Source organism: Rhynchophorus ferrugineus, unplaced genomic scaffold, assembly GCF_030347505.1.
Source record: "Rhynchophorus ferrugineus isolate W39M unplaced genomic scaffold, kcgeb_rfMv2 rfM1, whole genome shotgun sequence".
Lineage (NCBI taxonomy): Eukaryota > Metazoa > Arthropoda > Insecta > Coleoptera > Curculionidae > Rhynchophorus > Rhynchophorus ferrugineus.
In genome coordinates this window covers 60,379,971-60,392,210 of record NW_027472580.1, presented here as the reverse complement: position 1 = coordinate 60,392,210, position 12,240 = coordinate 60,379,971, and the positions used below count along the sequence as shown (strand labels likewise).

Here is a 12,240-nt window from a genome sequence, read left to right as displayed (position 1 = left end):
CCATTTACGGCAGAAACCTCACTGAACAAAATATATTTCGTGATAGTTTCTGGTATATAATTGTGTAAGTGCGAACTGTGATCCCTGAAGACCTGAAAGGACTAAAACAAATACAAATAAATTATAAATAATTCCGTTTTAAGGTGGACTACTGAAAAGTACGAAATAAATGTCAGAACATAAATAACACAATATTAATGAAAAATTAAAAAATTTAAAAACATTTAAGAATAATGTATTTAGCCCGAATTGCATAAAAATATTGCAATTTGGTTGATCAATTGAGATTTTAGAATCATTATCATCGGTTAAAAGTTGTAGCTATACAAGAATCATATTAATAAATAAATTATTGCCAGTTATATTCGAAAAGTTCCAACTTCAAAATAAAATAAAATTGACTTTATGTATGTAAAGAAGTACTAGTATTAAATATTATCTAAGCTTGTTAAACAATTAATGAGCAAGCTCCATCAAATTACGTATAAATAATTTTAACGTCTAGTAGGTTACTGCAATATATTTTATATTCACATTTCCTTTATAATCTTCATAAGCTATACATTTTTGTATCTGTTCTTACCATTTGTCAAATTATATTTATAATTTTATTTGAGATATATCCAAAAAGGACAATAAAATTAACTTTTTTCCAATAAAGAGTTTGTAAAGATTAATAAATTGTATCTGGCTTTGCGAAAGTTCGATCGAGTTACACTAGCAGTTATTAGAATTTCGAATTTTGGAATTGAAATGAGAAAATTATTTTTAGAATTTAAATTTCGTACTCAAAATTTAATTTTATTTGACAGTTTTGTGAATGGTTGACTCACTTTTGTTTGAACTCACGTCAAAGGACACTAGCAAAGAGAAAACACGCCAAATTTTCAATTGTTCTTCAAAGGTAAAAAAGCAAGGTGAATATTGTTTATATATGAAATATAGTAATATAGTTCTGTTGCTGTAATAGCGAATTAACACAGTTTTGGCTAAGTTGCCAGAAATCTACGCCAGGCTACACATTCAGACCGGATCTTTTGCAAAGACTTCTGAGAATCAACTCTCAATCAATTTTTTGACTAGATACAAGGAATTTTATGAGAGAGGCATATTAGAAATAACGGTAACATACAGGATCAAGATGGCGTTTATTTAACCTGAATTGGTGAATGCTAATTAAAACTTTTAACCTCTATATATGTTGAAAAATCCTGATTTTATATTTCTGTGCATCAACTGTATCATGAGCATTTTTTGAGATCTTTTAAAATCATGTTTTTTTTAAATATGAAAATGTTTTTATACTTAAGTAATAATTGTACGTTAATGTTAGTTGAATGAATAGTTAAAGTTGATACAATATTTTAAGATGCATTTTGTGTCATTACTTTTTGCATGTTATATATAATAATTTTAGACAGATAACTAATTTGGGCGTTTCAAACTAACAATACTAACACTTCGTAGTGTCAAACGACTGGACTTTATCACTAAATATATAATCAAGTAAAAGTCCATTTAAATATTTTACAAAAACGCAATTTTTATGTGTGTGTATTGAAAGTTACGTAGATCGTCCTTAAATGACAAAATCACTGATGATATTGTACTAAGTGATAAAAAATAAAAGATTATGTTCAAAATGTTAAAATTTTTATATATATTATATGTCGCTGATGAATAACATCATGGCTCTATATTATAGTGCCCTATAAGAACTCAAAACTGATTTACTGTTATATTTAATTTACTTCATTGTTATTATATCGACAAATTAGTATAAATTAATTTAATAATTTGATAATATTAATCGATTTGGTTTAGTTCATTGGAAGGAATAAATTGAATTTTAAAAGGAAACACAAAATTAAGATTTTTTTTATCCTTAATTTGTCAGTAAAACCGGATTGATTTGAAATATGACCAAATCTATCATCGAACTGACAATAAAAGAAAAAACTTAGCAATTTCCCATGTCAAAATCATGAGGTATTGTACAAAACGAAAAAAGAAATTAATTTCGAAAGAATCTGTAATTGTGATTACTACAAAATTTAGTAAAAAGTTAATTTTGACACTTTTTTGTACTTGTCATGCAGTTCGCAAATCAATTACGAACCAGTAGGTCGTGTAAAACAATAACTAATTATTGGAGCAGATAAATTATTACTCAATACGTCTTTTTGAAATTATTTTATCATACACGATTCATTACAAAAAGTTACGTTGAGATTGAGGAGAACGGATTTCAGATTGAACAATTACTGAATACGTTTTTTTATTTTATAAGTTAATTTAATATTTTACAGAGGTTGCATATAAAGTAATAATATTATATATAGATTACCATAAAGTTTATGTATGAATATAAATAATTGAAAATTAACATAGGTTATAAGATAACTAGATTTGGTTCAGATTTGGAATACAATTTGATGCTTTTGCCTGTGATTTATTGTGTGACCAAAATCTTAGCATGGAATATTTTTTGAATGTTATTCAGGGTAGTGGTGAAATTACAAAATGATTATGGATCAATTATTCTTGACCTTTTCATTATGAACTGCACTGCATCTTAGTGATACTTTTATTAAAAATTTAAAATGAAGCTTATATCATTCCATTTATCAAGTGTCTTATATTTTTTATTTAGTTTTCTCAGGCTTTTCTGATTATCTTTTAAACATATTCACGTTGAATGGAATATTAACCCTTGCTAACTCAAAATTAATTCCGAGTATTTCGAGTATTGGCGTGTAAGAAGATGACTTTGCCTTCGTTATGTTTCGTCAAATTAAGCAACAAAAGTAATGAATATCGAAAATTCTATTTGGAGCGGTCCATGATTAACATTATTATGCACTGAATAATTCAATAATACGAATTGGAAAACAGCTATTTTATGGTACAATATTATATAAAAGGTTAGAGGTTTAGTATATAAGTTAGATTCCTTAAAGGTTGTTAAACATTCATACTGATAGTATTGTGCGCAAAATTATTAGATATTACTATTAAGAATACACAATAATATTAAAACTTAAATTAATCTAACATATTTTTAGTTGTAATAAAAATTGAACAAGATATTTAAAAAACATATCTAATTCTTAATTACTGTTTTTTTTTATCATATATCAGTTGATAATATGAAATGTATGAAGCTTACCCAGCCACCTCTCGCCAGTCAGCCTCTGTTTGACGTTACCCACTCTGACAATTAGTCACCTGACTTAATTGGTAGATATAATTGCTTCTTATTAAATTTTTAATTTTTACTAGTAAATTATCACAAACTTATTACATTACCTTGACAACATAATATTTAACACATTATATTTTAAAGAAAATTAATATGATTATTATACTATATAAGCTTCTTATTAACTAGAAGTTTTCATTTTAATTAAAAGTTTTAATAGCAGTTATATAACACAAAATATATCCAAGTTCGATTACCCAATATCAAAGCAATATTGTAATATAATTGTAAATGGAAAATATTCGAACGTTTTGAAGGACACGGTGATAGTAACAGAAATGAATTGAATATAATAGTTTATTATAAATAATTGATTCAGGGGGAATTCCATAATACGGATAACTTAAGAATATTTTGCGTGTATTTAGGTACATAAAATAACGTGATTCAAAATAATACTGTAATTATTTAAGTAATTTAATGCACATTTATTGCATATAATGATCTTGCCATGTGTGCTAAAATTATACCTTTTTTGTTTTAGAAGTGTTATATGTTTTTTGTTTTATATTGTATATTAATAGTACTTAAAAGAGATAAATTTGCAAATCTAACAATTTAGGATTATTTTACTATATAAGTATTTGACATTAATATAGAAATATTATTAAAATAATTTTTTGTGTAAATACAAAACACATTATAATAATAAAATAAGTTGTAATATATATATATATATATATATATATATATATATATATATACATATATATATATATATATATATATATATATATATATACATATATATATATATATATATATATATATATACATATATATACATATATATATATATATATATATATATATATATATATACATATATATATATATATATATATATATATATATATATATATACATATATATATATATATATATATATATATATATATACATATATATACATATATATATATATATATATATATATATACATATATATACATATATATATATATATATATATATATATATATATATATATACATATATATATAAAATTCATCCTAATATATCCTAAAATTCAGCAATTTAAGAAAAAACTTAAACTTGAATCTAACTACCAGAGGTTTAAAATTACTTTATCAACAAGAAATGATAAATCTACTAAAATAATTCCAGTTAGTGTACGTAGAAAAGCGAGTATGTATGAAACATTGTGCATGTTAAAAGTGCTTTATGTCTTTAAAAGGAGTATTTTAGAACTGAAATATTCATAAAGTATCTATGGAAATATTGCATTAACACCAATACATTATTATAACTTATACAAAAGCTAAAAAATGGAAAACTAAAGCCGTTTAGAGTACTAAATGAGAAATTACCGTGTGTATAAAAGGGTATGTATGAATAAATGTGGATGTGTAAAACTGTTGTACAATACCTGTGGAATTCACTAACATTAAAACAAAAACCATTCGCTTTTTGAATAAGCTTTTTCAAGTGGCTCAAAAAGTCATCGTTAACATTAGTAAATTATTAATGTAAACCACTGTTAAACAATATAACAGAAAACATACATAACATATTTGAAATATGCCAATTCTCGGTTTGGACTTCAAGGATTTAAAAGTAGTGATTTTAATGTAGGGGTCAAAAAAGGTCCTGGAGAACCAAAACAGTTTTTTCAACAGAACAGAACTCTGGAAGAGAATGAATTGTACGATTTACTAGATGAAACTCAAGCTGGCTCAAATTCTCAAAGAACTTTCAGAGGGCTTGGAGATTAGCAATTATCAGCAGTAGCACCATCGCGATTTCATTGCTCAGAAATAAAAAAAGAAAAGTGTTCTGTGACGTATTGTAACGGGCGATAAAAGTGAATCTACTACAAGCGATATGCTATATTTATGGCCATATGGTAGCATCACCAAGATGTAGTATATTACAAGTTGCTAAAACCGAATATTACTGCAAATGTCTATCAAATTAATATATTAAATGACGTATTGTTGCAAGAAGACCGGTAATAGTGAGTAATAAACTTAAAATTAGATCAAAGCAATCTCTATCAAGAGCCACACAATCTTTCCATCACCGCTCTAATATTTCAATACCACTTTTGCAGAACGATTTATCTTTTGCTTCAAAATAGGCCAGCCACCGGTTACTCTCCACTCAGATGATGATCGTTTTGATTCCGGAGTGAAGTAATGCCATGTTTAAACATGGCCAAATACTGCTTAGAATCATCAAAACGTTCTTGTTATTGGTCAACGGTGAACAAACGCGGCACCCACTTTGAACAGAGCTTACTCATAGTCAAATACTTATATATTATAAAACCAACACGTTCTTTTGATATCTTTATAATGTTAGCTAACTCATGCAAATTCACTTTTCCATCATTCAAAATAATTTTGCGGATTTATTTGACATTTTCTAGTGTTACTACTTCATTTGGACACTGCGTTCTGCATCATCGATATCTCTACGACCAAGTCTGAAGTCAGCAAATCAACGTTTTATTGTCGTTTCTGATGGAATGGAGTCCTTATAACACTTTTCAAGCCATTGCTTTGCTTGAACGGAATTTTTTCCAGTCAAGAAGCAATAAAAATTAAAATAGAAAATTGTTTTTGATCCATTGAAAATAACAAAAGTAGAACGGCGAATGCAATAAAACTAGCGCCATCTATGTGTTAGCTCCGGGATTTCAGCTCAGATGTTATACAGTTTATGCTACTTTTCACTACTTGGATACTTTAAATTTAGGGGTAGATGTATATACTGATAATCATGGGTATACTGATTCTGAAGATATAAAGCATATTTCAGTGCAAAAAGCCTTAAGGAGGCAGCGAATTAAATAATGGTGTGAATTTATATTAAATACAATACTTAGTTTATACACGACAACATTTAGATATTAATCTTGTAATGATTTCTAAGAATAATCTGTTTTCTTTGTGATTTCTAACTATTATGCTGAATTCGTTCTGTAAAAGCTCCTTTGCTTTTATGTTTGGCAGAGTCAGGAAATTGTATTGTTTTATAAAATTAACGTTTGCTGCACGAATAAAACTTAACGTTATGTTAATCTATTACCATATAATATAAGTTTAAGTTGTAGTTTAAGTAATAACTCTGCCATTATTAAAAAAATAACTTAACAAAAATATAAAATATTATAAATATATATCAAATAAAATGATAAAGTTACCTTTTAGATTAATTTCAAATTCTTTGTTTGAATGTTCTATATTATTCCACAGGAAGATTTGGTTACTTTATAAATGTTACCAGATATTTTAATGGAGATGTATAATTCATAAAACACTCACAGCACCCTGGATATAAAAAAACGTTTCCACGCATACATTTACCGACTATTGTTCCGTCCCGTCCCCATATTTTTTTTGGATTAAATTCCATATTTTTTAATGTAAAAACGTCCGGTTCTTATATGCTCTCAGCACCATTCTATCGATAAATCAAGGTGTTTTATTTTCCCGAAAGCTATTCCGCTAAATGGCGAATGTCTTCCAGGTGGTCCTCCAGCGCCGCAACATCACAAAGGGCCACATCTCTATGACTTGGGCTGATTGGATTAGCCACGCTTCGACCTTTTGCCTCGACACTGCCGCTTCGTAAGCCAGAAACGTTGTCGTTTTTGTTACCATTATCGAACACAAACGAATAAAACTATCGTCTTATTTGCCTTATTGGTTATCCTTTTTGTAGACAACTAACGTGTTTCTTTTAATCGGGGTATATTCCCGTAGAGTTTCGTTCGTTTTGTTGTAGAGTAGATCCACGTGTGTTCGTTTCTGTTAACTAGTATTAAATTCACACACCATTGGTTATAAGCTTATTATTCCAGTCATATTCGTTTGTTCAGTTAAATAAATAGATAAGTAAAATGTTTGTTAATATATATTATATAGCTACACAAAATGTATGTATATTCTGTGTAAGGTTTTTTGATAATTAAACATTAAGTAGGAATGGTTTTGTTTCAATGTAATAATTAAATTAGTGATTCATTTAAATAGTATATAAAAATATATATTTTATAAAAATATCTAATTACATTTATTGGAAAATCGATTACAAAAACTGTTACGTGATCATGGTTTAAGAATATAATTTGCCATGTAGTGTAAATTCAGTCATAATGCGGCCATGTAAAAACCAATAATACCTATTTTTGTAAAGGTGTATATGGTTAATTCAGAGAATATTTACAGAAAATAATTGATACCAAGGGTGTTAAAAGTTGATTAGGAAAAACATTGCACTTGCTCACAGGTTTCTAAAATTAATTAATATATTGATAATTTTATGGAATATTTGTTCTATTCATTAAATATAACAAAGTAATTTTGATTACTGATATATAATAATTAATGAAATAGTAATAACCATCTGAGTGATCAGAAAAACAACCAAAAGAGCCATGGGGTTTAATTTTATAGTAGGCCTGGAGTAGTTTATAATTGGTCCAGGAGAAAATAATTTCGGTATTTCCTAACAGATCGCTTAAAAGACGTGTATATCCAGTAATGCTTATTTAATGAAGCCGTCATATAGTGCAGTTACCAAATAACAGCTATTTTAGAGATAAAGGTAGCATCATTTAGTTACTCAGTCAAAAGTTGGGGTTTGCGTTTTTAAAATGGGGATACTAGAATGTCATTTTTGTTATATTTTGCGTTTTACTTCCAAAAGGTGAAAATGTAGAAAATTATGTGATGTATATGGCGAAGAGCGCTTTAGTGAAGGCTTGTGCCAGAACTGATTTTCGTTTTAGTTCAGTTGCAAGATAGTTCGATATATTTAATATCGCGACAACCCTTTCAAAATAAATGTGGGCCATAAAATTAGTTTCGAACCATTTACATAAGATTTGATACCAAAAAAAGGTTCATAAATGCATTAGTTAGATATTAACGGTGAAATGTTGCTTGTGAAAAGTCTTGGCTTAGATTTTGCCCGTTTAACGTAATATAATTATAATCAGAAAAACACAATAAACGAAGGATGTTGATTCTACACGGCACATATATTACTATGTTTTAAATTAATTAGCATTTGAAATTTTAGAATAAATTCGTTTTGAAAAGCATGACAAATATCGAAATTACTTTTCGCCAACCTATTGTATAGGTTAACATACATTTATTGTATATTATATTTAACCTTTAAGTATGTGTAGTAGATCATTCAACTTACCTACTGACGGTTGAAGTCAAGTAATAATGCTCTTTTTTTAACATGCATGAACTTTCTAACTGATTTTGAATTCTTCTTAATCCTTCTTAATGACAAAGTGAGGAACACATCCATAATCAGAATAAAATTGAAAGAAGGGAGAAATATAATAAACTTACTTGATTAAAACTGAATTATTCTGAATTGATTTCATTTTTACTTGGTAAAATATTATATTTTTTTGGGTTCCATTTTCTTGGCGACTGGAGTATATCTAGTACAATAAAATTAAATATTATTTGAAATACCAATAATGTTTTAAAGTGGTATATATACACAAAGATCGAGAATAAAGATTAAATTCCTAACGAAAAACATTCATAGCAAGCATACGTTAGATTCCAAAAGATACTTTGACATGTAGGGTATGTATTATAATTTCCGCATATATTTTATGGATATGCCATTAAAGAAAGTAGTACTTAAAAACTTATAAATTTGAATAATGGGAATACAAAATGACTTTAATAACCTAGCCTGAATTATAAAAGAAAATCAGAAAAAGGGGTATTGACAAAAATATATAAAATGTAAGGCATAAACCTCCATAAAAAGACTTGAAAGTATAAAATAGTATGACTTAATTAGAAATACCCCACAGGAAATTAATTTAGTAAAGACAGATAAGACGCTTTGCGAGAAATGTCTAAATAATGATCAGAGCATAAAATAGCATAAAATAGCAAATACAGAAATATGTAATTCAAAGAGAGAAAACATAGAATAGGAAAAATAAATAGTAGGTATAACACAGACTGGATAAATTACTACATAGAACAAGAAGACAATAAATAAGGACAACGTGTCTGTTGAGGAAAATATGGAAATCCTGATAATGTAAACACAAAATGTACCTTAAAATATTTATTTAAAATATCGGTATATACAAAAGATCTCTTAAAGAAGTTGTCAAATAGTTGTTACCAATGTTAACAATTTTGCCAACAATTGAAGGATTCTGAATCCGTCGGAAGACCATTGACATACAGTAAAGGAGATTGACATTAGATACTTGATCAGATTCTATTGTTGAATGTGGTAAACTGGAAAAGATGGAAGAAAATTCTCCATTTCAGAAAATGGTTACAGATTCCTTATTTCTAATACCACAATATTTATGTAAATAACATTTGTGTACATTTTAGTACATTATTGTAAAATAAAACTCAATTAAAATTTAAATAAGAAAGATGCCAAGAATATATATGCATTAATGGGAACCAAACTTTTATATTAGGGTAATTAGCTAAACTAGTGTTACGATGGCCATGTTGAATTAAAAAAAATATCTTACATAAGATATGCTTAGTACAATCTTAATTTGAAAATTAATATATTTCTACGGTATGTATTTCCCAAATTAAAATAAAATTAATCAACTTAAGCTAAAGTAAAGAATAGCACTTATACATTATACAAGTGTGGTTTGGTGCCATTCGATCTTCCAATTTCCAGCGTATTGTTCAGAAGCTTCGTTTCACGTTACTGTAAATTAGTACCTTATTTCTTTTTACGGCGAAATCTTGGATAACTTCGAAAACATATTTGATTTCGAAGTCATTGTGTAGCTTTTCATTAGTTACTAGTTGGTTCGGTTGTGGATAATGTTGAGGTTGATTAATAACTAAATAGTGAGACCTAAATATATTTAAATATGAATAGACATTTAGTGATCAAAGATTGATCATTGCAAAAATCGAACACTGAAATAAATAAATTCTTGATAATTACTATTTATCATTCTATTGATGTATTGAATTATCCTCGTATTTGAGGAAGATATTGTCTCATTTAGAAGGCAATGTAAACGTGTCAATCTGAAAGTTGAAATAGGTAATTTTTGAATTCTAAATTAAGTCATATGCATATGAAAGCATTCTCATTCGCATTCTTCAAAGCTCTTTCTAGAGCATATTTTGCGATCCAATAACACCATCATAAATAATTTATTTATATTTGGAAGTAATTGTTTTTCTCAAGATATAAAATGTAACCTTTACATTAGAAATCTACTAAAGCATATAATGTCTTATTTTCGTGGCAAGTTAACGTAAGATCATTTATTTGCCGTAAGTTCTATTCGAGTTTTCTCAGCCTAACTTATATATAGGTACATAAGGCAGGTATATGTAGGTATATGTATTATATATAAGTTATATAGAGTTACATTTTTAGTTCTTGAGTTCTTTTAACTATACACTTGTACATAAAAGTCTTCGACTTTCGATAAAATAATACTCACCATTAAATCAATGAATCTCTTATAGTTATTTAAACTGTTACTATTATCATCATGTAAACGAATGACTTCATTTCATATTTAGAATTTGCCTTAAATATTACATTTGGTTAAATTTTAATATAATATTGAACATCTACAATATATATATATATATATATATATATATATATATATATATATATATATATTAACAATTTTGTATCAGTATTACATAGAAGTCCACGGTAATACTGAAGGTAAAAAACGTAGTAGGAGGATCAGACGAATATTTAAAAACCATCGAATATAAAATAAGTCGGTGTAACATGAAAACGCTCAGTCAGATTTGGTAAAAATTGTTACTACTTGTTCCGGCTGATGACCCATTGCTTAACTTCTCACGAAAGGCCCAAAAATAGTCTCAAAATACGGGAATTTCAAATTCGTATAGAGCCTGACAATGGAAAAAAGTAGTATAAGTAGTGGTAAAAATTGTATGTTCAAATCCTGTTCAGAGTATGGATATTTTAAATATATTAGGTGACGAACATGACAGGACGTTTCTGATGCTGATTATCGAATTCTACTCAGGGAATGAATGTGGTTGATTTATGATTTTTATTTATTTGATTTTATCTATGATATATTATTGACATTTATACTAGCGGATCCGACAGACGTTGTCTTGCCGAAATATTGGCATTTTGTTTGTGTAGAATAATTTATTTCGACAATAAAACTAACGTTATAGAAGATTCTCATAATTACACATTTGTAATGACATTCAATTAGTGAGCAACACAGCTATTAGGAATTCCGGGTTTATTAAGACAGTACACAACATATTTTGTCAATCTTTATTTTGTCGAAATGTTGTTGTTATATGTTTTTATATTTTAAAAATTTAAAGATATATATCGCTGGAATCTTATTGCGGCGCTGCTTATCCAGCGGGCGGGATTGTCCAATTGTTAATGTAAATAATTTCGGGGCCCATACAAAACTCACCCAAAAAATGTTTCATCAAAATTGGTCTAAAGGTTTTGGGGGAGTTTAACAACATGCAAATGCACAGAATAAAAGGAGATATATATTTAGTGATTGTCTAGGTGGAAATGTAAGTTGTTGACTCTCTATTTAGACGTAATGTATAGGATTATGTGAGAAGTTAAAGTTAAATAGAATGGCCAATAAAATCACTAACCTGTAAAAATAACGTTAAAAAATTTATTTAAAAACATAATTCCATCAAGCAAGGTCTAGTAAAGATAAATTTTTGATGTTAATATGAAGAAATGATGATAGTAAGAAGAGATTATACTATAAGTTTAAAATATGTTTTGTATTTGCTAAAAGTGAATTCATCTGAATTTTTCATCTATTTTATTGTGAAATGACTGAATGTTAAAAATGTATGTGTTAATGGGAACCCAATACGTCAAAATATCTATAACTGAGCTTATACACGTTTCATTGTATTTTTACCTATTTCTTTTATGTCGAACATCCTGAATATAATTAAAAACAAACCATTGTT

General features: G+C 27.4%; 1 protein-coding gene across 1 annotated transcript in view; it reads right to left on the bottom strand.

Annotated features, from left to right (window-relative positions):
* The window catches only part of gsb (paired box protein gooseberry), a 90,999-nt gene extending 82,332 nt beyond the window's left edge, over positions 1-8,667 (bottom strand). The window contains exon 1 of the mRNA XM_076397326.1: positions 8,444-8,667. The gene's annotated coding sequence lies outside the window, so the exon portion shown is untranslated. The remainder of the gene's footprint in view (positions 1-8,443) is intronic.
* Positions 8,668-12,240: the final 3,573 nt, after the last annotated feature.